Source organism: Muscardinus avellanarius (assembly GCF_963383645.1).
Source record: "Muscardinus avellanarius genome assembly, chromosome: 6".
Lineage (NCBI taxonomy): Eukaryota > Metazoa > Chordata > Mammalia > Rodentia > Gliridae > Muscardinus > Muscardinus avellanarius.
In genome coordinates this window covers 38,782,171-38,795,041 of record NC_137791.1, presented here as the reverse complement: position 1 = coordinate 38,795,041, position 12,871 = coordinate 38,782,171, and the positions used below count along the sequence as shown (strand labels likewise).

At 37.0% G+C, this 12,871-nt stretch overlaps 1 protein-coding gene across 20 annotated transcripts in view; it reads right to left on the bottom strand.

Annotated features, from left to right (window-relative positions):
- CAMK2D (calcium/calmodulin dependent protein kinase II delta) overlaps window positions 1-12,871 on the bottom strand; it is a gene marked incomplete at both ends in the record, with an annotated part of 339,011 nt that overhangs the window by 147,833 nt on the left and 178,307 nt on the right. The gene's annotated exons all lie outside the window — the stretch shown is intronic.

Here is a 12,871-nt window from a genome sequence, read left to right as displayed (position 1 = left end):
TGCCAACTTCTTGGTGATGCAAAAGAATATTCTAGTAGAAGAAAGTATGCCATGAGTACCATGAGTGTGAGATTGCTTTTAATGGCAGATATTGTCGATAATCTTCCATTCCATCAGCTTATTTGCAGTGTTAGCAGAGTGGGCATACAAAATGTCTATCTGCTGAATGTGAGTCTACTTCCATGGACAAGATAAGGTATGCCTCCTCTTTAGTTCATCCCACTGTTTCCTAACAGCACTGACTCAACGAATGCTGCCTCCCATCCTCAACACCGATGTAACATTTAGAGCTTTTTCCACAATATGCTTTGCTTATACCATAGATTTTTTTTAAAGTCATCTATTTTATCAACTATCCAGTCTGAAAAACATGGTTTGGACTTATTCTCTAATTTACTAACAAAAATATCAGCTCCCTAGTCCAAGAAATGTGGTTTTGAGATAAAATAAAAGATGTAAGGATAGGGAGGGAAAAAACATAAAGGACAAGAGTGGCCATAATTAAAGGTATGGATTTAGCTAGGTGGAATGGTACACACCTGTAATCCCAGTATCTGAGAGGTTGAAACAGGAAGATCACAGGTTCAAGGCAAGGCCATTGCTCAGCAACTAAGTAGATCCTTTTCAAAATAAAAAGGGCTGTGGGTACAACTTAGAGGTAGCACACTCCTGGGTTCAATCACCAGTGCTACCTACACACACACACATACACACACACACACACACACGTGCCAGGATTCAGAGTTGATATTCATATACTCTGATCACAAATAGTATAGTTAAATCTATTATTAGACCTTATCCATTTGTACTTATCTTTGTACTTCATCTGTATGCCATACTTTAGATCAAGCCCTCAATGTTATATGAATGTTTAAGTTCATGGAGCAGAACAACAAAATCCCCTGATGGGGAAATATAAGGTATTTTTTCATTAAGAAGAGAACAAACCCTAGAAGGTAATAATATATCCAGTCTCCAACACAAAAGATAATTAAATAAATCCTTAGATCATGCCTCTGTACTATGTACCTTACATGTATAAACATGCCTAGCTAGGATGCAGTTAGCACATTCCTCCCCAATGCTTGCACTCTACCTTGTTTCTGACAGCATACATTTGTTTCTCTCAGTAATCAATCTGTGACCCATCCTAAATTCTTTTGTGTGAAGACCTCAAGGACCCTCAATCGTGAGCTGAGGCCCACCTCCCTTTCCTGATCCTTCTCAGGATCCTCATCACGGTGACATCTCGAAGTGGTATATTTAATATTATGATATAATTTCCTATGAAATTTTTTGTTTTTCTAATAATAAGTAAAAAATAGGTGATCTGACCAGACTTTTTGGTTGGTATAAGTATTATAAAATAAAGCCAGGCGTGGTGACACACACTTGTAATCCCAGCATTCGGGAGGCTGAAACTGGAGGATCATGGTTCGTGGACAGCCTCAGCTACTAAGTGAGGCCCTTCGCAACTCAGTTAGACCCTGTTTCAAAACAAGAGAATATAAAAAAAAATAGGGCAGGGGGTGTAGCTCAAATGTCAAATGCCCCTTGGTTCCATCCCCAGACACACACACACACACACACACACACACACACACACACACACACACACGAGTATTATAGATAAGGGAGAGGCAGTACACAGCAGTCTTTTAGAGTATTTTTCTTTTAATTTTTCAAAATGGGTTATTTATTTATTTATTTATTTATTTATTTATTTAGTGGCACAGAGGATTGAACCTACGGGCATTCAACTGCCGAGCTATACCCCCAGTTCTATTTTTTATTCTTTATTTTGAAACAGGGTCTCACCAAGTTGTGGAGGGTCACTGTAAGTAGCTGAAGCTGGCCATGAGCCTATGATTCTCCTTTCTCAGCCTCCCAAGTACTGAGATTACAAGCATGCGCCACCACATCTGGCTAGGTATTTACTTTTATGTTGTTTTTATTTTTTCTACTTGGTTGTTTTTAGTGAGTGACTCTATAGTTATTGGTACTTATAAAGTACCATTGGTAATTATAAAGGCTGCTACTGAGTTTTTCCCCTGCATAATTGCAGTAAGTCACTTTATTTTATTTATTTTTTATTGGTGCATTATAGTCTCACATGATATGTAGATCATGTTGACAATGGCATGCATTCACACAGTACTTGGTGCCCTCCCTGCACCTCCCCATTTCCCTCCCTCCAAATACCAAGTGTCTAGGTTAACAGTGTTATATTCACATGTATTTACATAGTCATAGGTAGCATTTCCATTAGTGAGCCTCAGCCTTCTTCCTCCCAGGCTGCACTGAGGCTTCCCCTCCATTATGTGGAGTCCCTCTGGTATCCCTAATACTCCCTAGCTAGAGCATGTTAGAGAAAACATTTGTCCCTTCTCTTTCTGTGCTTGGCTAATGTCACTTAATATATGTTCTCCTGGTCTTTCCATCTTCTTACAAATGACATAATTTTGTTCTTCTTAATTGCCGAGTAGAACTCCATTGTGTGTATTTCCCATAATTTTGTAATACATTATATCTGCCTATAACACTACTAGGTATCTTCCCAAAGAGGTTGAAATAAGAGAACTACAGTATTATATGCATACCCATGTTCATAGCAGCACAATTCACAATAGCCAGACTATGGAACCAACTTAGGTGTCCATCAACAAATGAATGGATTACAAAATTATAGGTATTTGTTTTTAAATGGTGAGTAACACTGCATTTTCCCCCTAAAGGGTTTAGTAGGTACCGAAAGGGAAGTAGTGCATATACCAAGACGTGGTTTTGCTAGGGAAAAAAATAAAAAAGGTTATTTGTATGTAATATTATTTTTCTCTACTAGGTTAGGATCTTAAAAAAAATTACATATATAATAATTGTCATTAGGAATTTGATTAATTCTACCAGAAATCTCAAATTGATGAAGATGGCAGCCTTGCCTCACAAAACAAAAAAGGACTTGAGAAATGTCTAACAATTTTTTCATCTAGTCCCACAAGCACATGTTACGTAAGAAAAACAGGCTAGAGAAATTATGTCAAAAGATTAGCCTTGGGTATCTTTGAGACTGAAAATTAAGTCATCATTTTCAGCACTCTTTTAAATAAACCTTATTCCATTCTACTTACTTTAGTTCTCCATGGAGATTACAAAAATTCAATCTCTAAGCTTATTGCTTAGAGAATGCTGTTATAAATTTGTATTTCATTGTTATGTATTCACTCAATATACACATAATATATATCTTCTCTGGTAGTTCCTAAAATATATGACACCAATGAAGGGTAAAAAATATTCCATCAGAAACATGCCACTATGCCATAAAAACTCCTTCCAGATGAGAGAAATTAGGAAGAAATTGATAAAAAAGAATTCTCTGCCCTCTACTATTTGCCTAGAGCAGGACATAGATTTGTGGAGTTGTCTACTTCCTTCTCTCCTGAAGGAAAGATGAGAGAAGACCTAGGGCCTCTTCAGCCTGGAGGCTGCAGAGAGGACACACACAATCCACCTTGCCAACACTAGCACACAATACTGCACAACCTGCAGTTGTTTCCTCTCTTATGTTTATCTTCTCATAATTTGCTCCTCCTAGAAATTTCCCTTTATTTAGTCACTTCTCTAAAAATGTATTGTTATTTTATTGAGATGCTACATAAACCTAAATTCTTACCATCCTTTGCGTTACTACTGAGTGTGCAATACATGTGCTAATAAACTTCTGTTTTTTCTTTTCTTTCTTTTTTTTTTGTGGTACTGGGGTTCCTGGAAACCTTTTTCTGGACTATACTCCCAGACCTATTTTATGTTTTTATTTGGAAACAGGGTCTCTTAAGCCAGTAATGCTGGCTTAGAACCTGCGGGATCCTCCTGTCTCCGCCTCCCAAGCTTGGATGTGCGCCACTATGCCCGGCTGTTTTTTCTTTTCTTTTCTTTTCTTTTTTTTAGTCTTAAGATTTACATTTAGGTCTTTTATCTATTTTGTGTTAATATTTGTATATGGTGTTAGGTAAGGGTCCAATTTTATTCTTTTTCTTTTCTTAAACTGTCTTTTGTTCCTCTAATTTACAAGCTCCAGTCAGTGATTCTAAGATGTGTGCAGAGGAAAAACAGTTTCTATGACAACACTTATGTTTAGGTAACTGACCTGGTCAAGGCCTTATTTCTCATAAGCCCTTGAAATGGACAGGCCCTGCCTTACCTGCCAAAGGCCCAAGTCTCTGACTGACTGAAGGTCTCTCTCTTGGAGACTATATTCTAACTTCATTACTTCTTAGTTTTCACTTAGATTCCAGATAAGTCTATGTCTCTATACACTCAGCCCTTCTTGCCTTCCAGAACTGCTGGCCTGTATCTGAAAACCCTGCTAGGTGTAAGTCCTAGGATGATCCCAAGACAGGACTATTCATTATTTGCTGTGAAGATACTTTCACTTTCACAAAGGACTTTCCTGCTGATTCCTAAGTCTATTTGCAAAAGAGAAGGAACCCTGCACAGTCAGAAGTAGTGGTGAGATATCTGAATAAATATATATGTGGTTAGCCAGGCATGGTGGCACACGCTTGTAACCCAGCATGAGGGAGGTGGAGATGAGAGGATCGCAGTTTGTGGATAGCCTCAGCTATTTAGCAAGGCCGTTCACAACTCAGTGAGACCCTGTTTCAAAAAAATAAAAAAAGACTAAAAAGTAGTGCTGGAAGTGTACTGCCTATATATATATATATATATATATATATATATATATATATATATATATATATAAAATTAAACAGCAAGAGGAAACTATTTTCTCATAGAACTCATGTCCTCCTGTTTTGCTTTTTACAAAGTGAAGTATTCCATTAAAAAATGACTCAATGCACCTATAAAAATAGAACTTCCCATTAGATTCTAAATAGCTGACATTCCATGGGAATTATGCACAAGTACTACACTGCCAAAAGAGCATCAAAAGGAGGCACATAAGAAACATTCCTTCTTTAGGAATTCAAAAAGTTATTTTAGCTTGGAACTCATTGGCTAAGGGCTTCTAATATTCCCATATGAGTATTTTATTGATATCTTTAAGATTGTACTTTTCTAAATGATATTTTAAAATGTACAGTTTTAAAGCTCCTTAATTTTAATCTTCCTTGATTTCACTATAACACCTAAATAATTTTGAAAAATTACAAATTCATATTAGTTGTGCTCTTTTTTAGCCACTGAAAATCTATCCTCCCTTTTTTGTTCTCTGCTGGGGATTTAATACAGGGCCTCATACATTCTAGGCAAGCAATCTACCACTGAGCTACACCCCAGCCTCCAAATCATGATTTCTCATTGCTTTACAATCATCTCTAAAGGTAGATGCTTTATTGAATTGTGTTTATCTTACTAATCTCATTTACTGACAAAACATTTTGATGAGAACTTTTAATAAATCGTATCTCGCCAGGCGTGGTGGCACACACTTGTAATCCTCGCGCTTGGGAGGCGGAGACAGGAGGATCAAGCTGGTTCAAAGCCAGCCACACTGGCTTAAGAGACCCTGTTTCCAAATAAAAATATAAATATAGGTCTGGGAGTGTATCCCGGAGGTAGAAGGCCTTCCAGGAACCCCAGTACCATCAAACAAACAAACAAACAAACAAACAAACAATCACATCTCTTTTGTGTGTGTGGTAATGAGAATTGAACACATGGGCCATTCTACCTTTGAGCTACACCCCTGGACGATTTTACTTTTTTTGTGTGTGTGTGGCACTGCAGATTGTACCTAGAGGTATTCTACCTCTGAGCTAAGCCCCCATCCCAATTTTATTTCTTATTTTGAAATAGGGTCTCACTAAGTTGCAGAGGGCCTCACTAAGTTGTCGAGGCTGGCTTTGAACCTGTGATCCTCCTGTCTGAATTTCCCAAGTACTGGGATTATGCACACCACCATGCCCAGTACTACTTTTTGTTTTGAAATAGGATCTTGCTAAGTTGCTGAGGCTTGTCTCAAACCTATGATCCTTCTGTCTCAGTCTCCCAAGTACTGAGATTACAGGCATGTGCCACCGTGCCCAGATGATAATTCACATATTAAACTTTTTTTTTGAAGATTTAAAGAAGTTTATTAAAAAGATAGAAATACAGAAAATAGAAATACAGCCCCATGCCAAGATGGCATGAGGGGATGACTCGAATGAGTATACCCTAAACTTTTAATACTAAGTAATAGGGAATAAATTCTCCATTCTAGAAGCAGAGGTTCAGTTGCCTAATGGAGTATTTCAAATTATTATGGATTTTATTTAAACTCTCATTCTCAGAAGTCTCCTCACTTTGATTTTGGCAACAAAAATAACACAAATAATGTTGTTCCTATAGGTAATATCCACTGTAGTTTAAAATCTTATTTTGTTTTCACATGAGCTGTTTCTTTATATATTCTTCACCAATTTTTAATTACAAAAATGATACATGAGAAATACATAAAAGTATATGATTCTTATTCCCTTAACTTAGTAAAAAACCTATAAAATATAAAGTATTACATAAAAATAATTTCATGACTATTGGAAAATGGCACGGCAGAGAATTTGATCTGACATGAAGTGCTTTTTGTAGCTGAAGGAAATCAGAATATGCCACCCTAGATGATGTCACTTTGGTGTAAAGATTATTTTCAGAAAAAAGTAATTGTGAATTAACAGATGCAGGAAGAATTCTCTGCCCTTCCTTATCTGCCAAAAGTGAGGGTATAAATTTCTCTTTAGGGAAGGTACCTTCTATTCCACTCCTACTTTTCGTACCAGTAAGAAAGGTAGCTCTTACAGAAGATGATGATTTGACAGCAAGATGAGTTCATATAAATATATTTTATGAAAATAGCCCTTTTCTTTCTTTCATTAGTTTCCCCATGCATTTCCTATTCACTCCTCTAAAATTTATTTATTTATTCATGGCAGTATGAGGGATTGAATTCAGGGCCTTAAGTATGCTACCACTGAACTATATCCCCAGCTTTTTAAAATTTTTTAAATTTTGAGATAGAGTCTAACTAAATTGCCAACGCTGGCCTTGAACATGCAATTGCCCTATCTCAGCTTTACTAAATTGAGATTAAGAGCATGTGCAATCATACCTTCCACTTCTCTACAATTTATAAACTTCTGAAGCACATCTTCTTTTCCTTTCTTAAAAGGGTTTACAAGCCCCTGAATCTAACTGCTTCTTCAAGTTTTACTTCTATTCTGTGAATGCTAATGGATACAGATACTAATAAAACTGTGTCTTTTCTCTTATTAATTTGTCTTTGGTTAGTTTAATTCACAGACCCCTAAACAGAGAACAAAAGGATAGAGAAAGCTGTTCCTACCTGACAGACCTGTGACCAAACCAAATTCAGATTATATTACTCAGTAAGAATTAGCAAAAGAGTTTTTTTGTTTTGTTTTGTTTTGTTTTGTTTTTGGTGGTACTGGGGTTGGAACCCAGAGGCTTTCTACCTCTGGGCTATACTCCCAGACCTTTTTCATATTTTATTTGGAAACAGGGTCTCACTAAGTTGCTGAAAGCCTCACTAAGTAGCTGAGGCTGGCTTCGAACCCATGTGATCCTCCTATCTCAGCCTCCCAAGCACGGGGATTACAGGCCTGAGCCACCACGCCCGGCTAGCAAAAGAGTTTTATTCCAACAATCATGCTTTAATTAACATAGCAAAGGATATCTGAACAATTAGGTCCATTAAGAAATAAGAACAGGCCTGAGTCTACAAGAAAAAAAAATAATGTAGATGTATTTTTCTACTCACTATAGCCTAAAAGAGGGGGATCCCTGTACTGCACTTTCTGGTCCACAGTAAGGCACACCCCAGGGGAGATGGGGGAGGCTTAGCAGGAAACTTGGGTATTCACAATTATAGGCACCTTTTTATTCCTGCTGCTGTGGTATCAGAGGAGGCCTAAAAAGAAGACCTAAGTACAGAGTTCCATGAAAAAATTCCCTAAATGTCTAGAATATAATCCAAAATCACTCACTATATCAAGAATCAGAAAATCTCCATTGAATGAGAAGATAATCAGGTAGCAACACTAAGATGACAATGCTACTGAAATTTTTTGACCAAGATTTTTAATCAGCCAAATAAAAATTCTTTAGTAGGGCTGGATATAGTTTAGTAGTAAAGTGCTTATTTAGCACATACATAGCCCTGGGTTTGATCCCTAGCACTGCAGAAAGAAAAAAGAAAGGAAGAAAGGAAGGAAGGTAGGAAAGAAAGAAGGATTTTGAAAAGAAGAGAGAAAATCCTTGGTGAGCAATCATAAACACACTTGAAGCAGTGTGTGTTTTTTAAACAAATTTTTTAAAAAGGAAGTCTCAGCAAAGAAGATGTAAAGTATAAAAAAGAACTAAAATAAAATTGTAGAACTGCCTGGGCATGGTGGTGGACATTTGTAATCCCAGCATTCAGGAGGCAGAGACCAGAGGATCTCTGTTTTCTGACAGCCATAGCTACTTAGAGAGGCTCTTTGCAATTCAGTGAGACCCTGATTCAAAACAAAACAAAACAAAAAACTAAAAAATAAAGCTGGGGGTGTAGCTCGGAGGTAGAATGCCCTGGATTCAATTTCCGGTACCACAAAAAATAACAATAATAAATAAATAAATAAATAAAATTGTAGAACTAAAAAGTACAACTGAAATAAAAACACTGCATAAATAGGTTCAACAGCAAAATAAATCAAGCTTGAAAACAGAAAAATATAAATTATTCAATCTGCAAATTAACGGTGGGTAGTGAACAGAGCCTCATGGGACTATTACAATGACAACCAAAAATCCAACATTCACGTCACCTGAGTTCAAAATCAGAGAAGAAGAAGGTGAGTCTGAAGAAGTACTCGAAGAAACAATGTCAAGCCAGGCATGGTGGCTCACACTTGTAATCCCAGAACTTGGGAGGAGAAGACAAGAGGATTGCACGTTCACAGCTAACCTCAGCAACTAAGTTTGGCTGTTTGTAACTTAGGGAGACACTGTTTCCAAATAATAAAATAAATAGGGCTGGTAGTTCAGCTCAGAGGTAGAATGCCCCTGAGGTCAATCCTCAATACCACACACACACACACACACACACACACACACACACACACACACAAACAGTTTCCTAATTTTGGCAGACATAAACCTACACATTCAGGAAGCTAAGCAAACCCAAATAATATAAATGGCAAGAAATGCAAGCTAAAGCATATTGTAGTTAAAGTTCTGAAAAAAAAAGGTGAATAAAAAAGCTTTAAAACATTTTTAGAGGAATAACACTTATATAGGCTCATGTTATGTTAAATACTTTTCTTTCTTATTCCCCAAAACTCTGTCAATATTACATTAAGATGTTACAGTAGTCCACTGAATGAAAATACTAAAATTATACATCTATTTCTCCATTATTGGATCCCTAAAGTTTTTTCTTTTATTTTTTGCACCTATTAATAAATTTAAAAGGATGATGCAATGAATATCTTTCAGCCTAGAACTTTCCCTGGATTTAGGGTATATTCTTTCTGTGTGTGGAGGGGGTCTGGGAATGGAACCCAGGGGCATTCGACCTCCAAGCTACCCTCTGCTCTATTTTTTATGCTTTATTTTGAAACATGGTCACACTAAGTTACAGTGGGCCTCACTAAGTAGCTGAAGCTGTCTGCAAACTGTGATCCTCCGGTCTCAGCCTCCCGAATGCTGGGATTACAAGCATGCGCCACCACGCCCAGCAAGGGTATACTTTTCATGGACTTGTTCCTGAAGTGAAATTACTATGTCAAATGAAATGGACATTTTAAAATCTCTTTATAGGCAGCATCAAGTTGACTTCCAGAAAGTGTATTCTTTTTTTTTTTATTATTGGTGCACTGTATTCATACATCATAATGGAATAAAAACTTGTGTAAACATACATGCACACTTCGCCCAGTTAGACCCTACCCAATCCCCACCTCATTCCCTCCCCACACCTCCTTCCCATGCTTGGCTTAGTGGTTGACATCTAATATTATAGCAATTTATCCAAAATTAACAATGATAATCTCACATAACAGATTCATCTGTCTGATATCAAACTTTTGATCACTTAGAAATAACATTTCAGTATTTCTTTTTGCTTCTTTCTTACCAGAGGATATTTTTTTCTTTTATTTTTAAGGTAAAACTATCGTACATTTATTTTTTTTTTCAGAAATAGTCTATCCTAACAAGAAATCTGAAATCTAAATACCCAAACACTATCGTAAAAGAATAAAGCTAGTAGATATACATTTTCTAATTTCAAACCTTATAGAGCTACAATAATTGAAATAGTGTAGTACTGCTATAAAGGCAGATATATAAACCAGTGGAGTAAAATGAAAAGCCTAGAAATAAATTCTTCCATATATGGTCAAGTTATTTTTGACGAAGTTTCCAAGAACATTTGGTGAAGGAAATAGTAATCTGAACTAAATAGTTAAAAGATAATAATTACATGAAAAAAAATAAGATTGGACCCTTACCTAGCACCATATACAAATATTAACTCAAACTAGATAAAAAACCTAAATGTAAATCTTAAGACTATAAACTTTTAGAAGAAAACCTGGTCATTGAAATTGGCAGTGATTTCATGGATATGATTTCAAAGGCACAGGCAACAAAAGAATAAACAAACTTCCTAAAAAATAAAAAATACTGCACAATGTAAACAGAGTTAGAAGTTACTGATAGAATGGGATAAAATATTTCCAAATGCTATATCTGAAGGTATATTAATATTCTAAATAGAAATCCTAAGAATTAGCAACAATGAAAGCAAGCAATACAATTTAGAAATACAATTTAGAAATAGGTAAAAGACTGAAATAAATAATGAATCTCCAAAGACTTTAACCTATAAACACATGAATGAATATATTCTTCTTTGCTTAGTTGTCTGCTGGATGGAAAATCTTGTTTCTCTGGTTCTGGTGTGTATTACATATTTCTTCTTTGTAGTTAATCTCTTTGAGTATTTTCTCTAGTGCTGGGTTTGAAGAGATAAATTCCTTCAGTTTCTGTTTGTCATGGAAGCTTCTTATTTCCCCATCTAATTTGATAGATAGTTTTGCCTGGTAGGAAATTTTTGGCTGGAAGTTGTTTTCTTTCAGAGTTTGTAATATGTTACTCCAAGCCCTTTTGGCTTTCATGACTTGGTTTGGGAAGTCTGGAGTGATTCTAATTGGTTTGCCTCTGAATGTCACTTGGCCTTTTGTTTTTGTTGCCTTTAAGATTCTCTGCTTGGCTTCCACACTGGTCATTTTGACAATTATGTGGCATGGGGAACCTCTTCTCTGATCCTGTCTGTATATCGACCTATTGCTCTATGTTTGGAAATTTTTCTGCTATTATTTCTTTGAAGAGATTATTGATCCCTTTGGTTTCACCTTCTTTTTCCTCCTCTATTCCAATTATTCTTAGGTTAGCTCTCTTAAAATGGGCCCATATTTCTCCAATGTCAGGTTCCTGCTGTTGGATTTTTTTTCTTCTAAGTTACAAATTATGCGTTCGTTTTGGGAGTGATCATCTTCTAGGAGCTAGGTTCTATTCTCCATGTGGTCTAATCGATTGTTTATACTTTGAATTGATACCTTTACTTCAATGATTGCATCCTTTATCTCTTTTTGACTCTCTCTGAATTCTTTTTGAAAGTCCTCTATTATTTCTATAGTTATTTTCCTGATTTGATCTTCTAGAGATCTCTGAATTTCTGTGTTATCAGGTTCTGATGTTGTGGGGTTGTGGGCATTCATTGCTCTATTGTTGTTCCTCTTTCCCATGATTTCAGAATTTTGTGCCTTCCCTGGGTCACTATGACTTCACTTAGGGTGCTCTGTATCTCAAGTCTGATGTAATCTCTGCCACCACTACTCTTTTACTGGGTTGTATCTCAAAGTCTCATACCCAGGAAGTTAATTGAGGCTGCACGAGACTGTGGGGGTTCCAGGCTGGGCGTTTTCCCACAGGGAGCTGTGGCTAGGGTGTGGTATCTCTGCCACTGCTACACCTTCACTGGGTTGGACTGCAAAATATCTGACCCACTGAGATTATCAAAGCTACGGAAGTCCCTGGGAGTTCAGTACAGGGATTTCTCCTTTAGGGGTCACAATTATTGTGCACACAGATCTGGAGCTGTGGTGGTGTACTCGATGTAGCTGCTGGCAATATGGTGCCACTGCTACGCCTTCGGCCGTGAGGCTGGCATATTTCTTTTCTGGTTTTGAGCTCTGTTCTGAGTCCCTGGAAGGCATGATAAGCTTGACCACTAGGATTTTTAGGCACAGTTCTTTGCGCTGGAAGAACTGCTGAATTATACCTGAATGATCCACAGCTGCTCACTTCAGCTCCTTGTTTACCTTTCCTCTCTGGAGCCTAGTGCTGTGAGGGAAGATGGTGCCAGCTTGCTCCACTGCCCCATTGCAGGCTTGACTTCTGGTCTCTGGTTGTTCTTCTAGTCTTTTTTTTCTCTGTCCCTTGTGTTCACATTTTTATTTCTCTGCTGATGGTGTTTTCTGGCTATGAAAAGTGCTGATTTTGAGGCAACAGAGATCGAATTTTAGCAGGACTCTAAAATGCTGCTTTTCTCAGTTGCCATCTTCCCAGAAGTCCCAGAAAGTATATTCTTATTAAACTCCTATCAGCCACGTGTGTGGCTTGTCTTATTGTATCCTTGCCAGGAATTATTATTTTCCCTTCAGTCTTGTCAGTAAAATCTTGGTTTAAAAGTCTTAATTATCTTAAATCAAACCTTATTTGGTCTGTGTGTGTGTGAGTGTATGAGAGAGGGAGAGAGAGAGAGAGAGAGAGAGAGAGAGAGAGAGAGAGAGAGATTGGA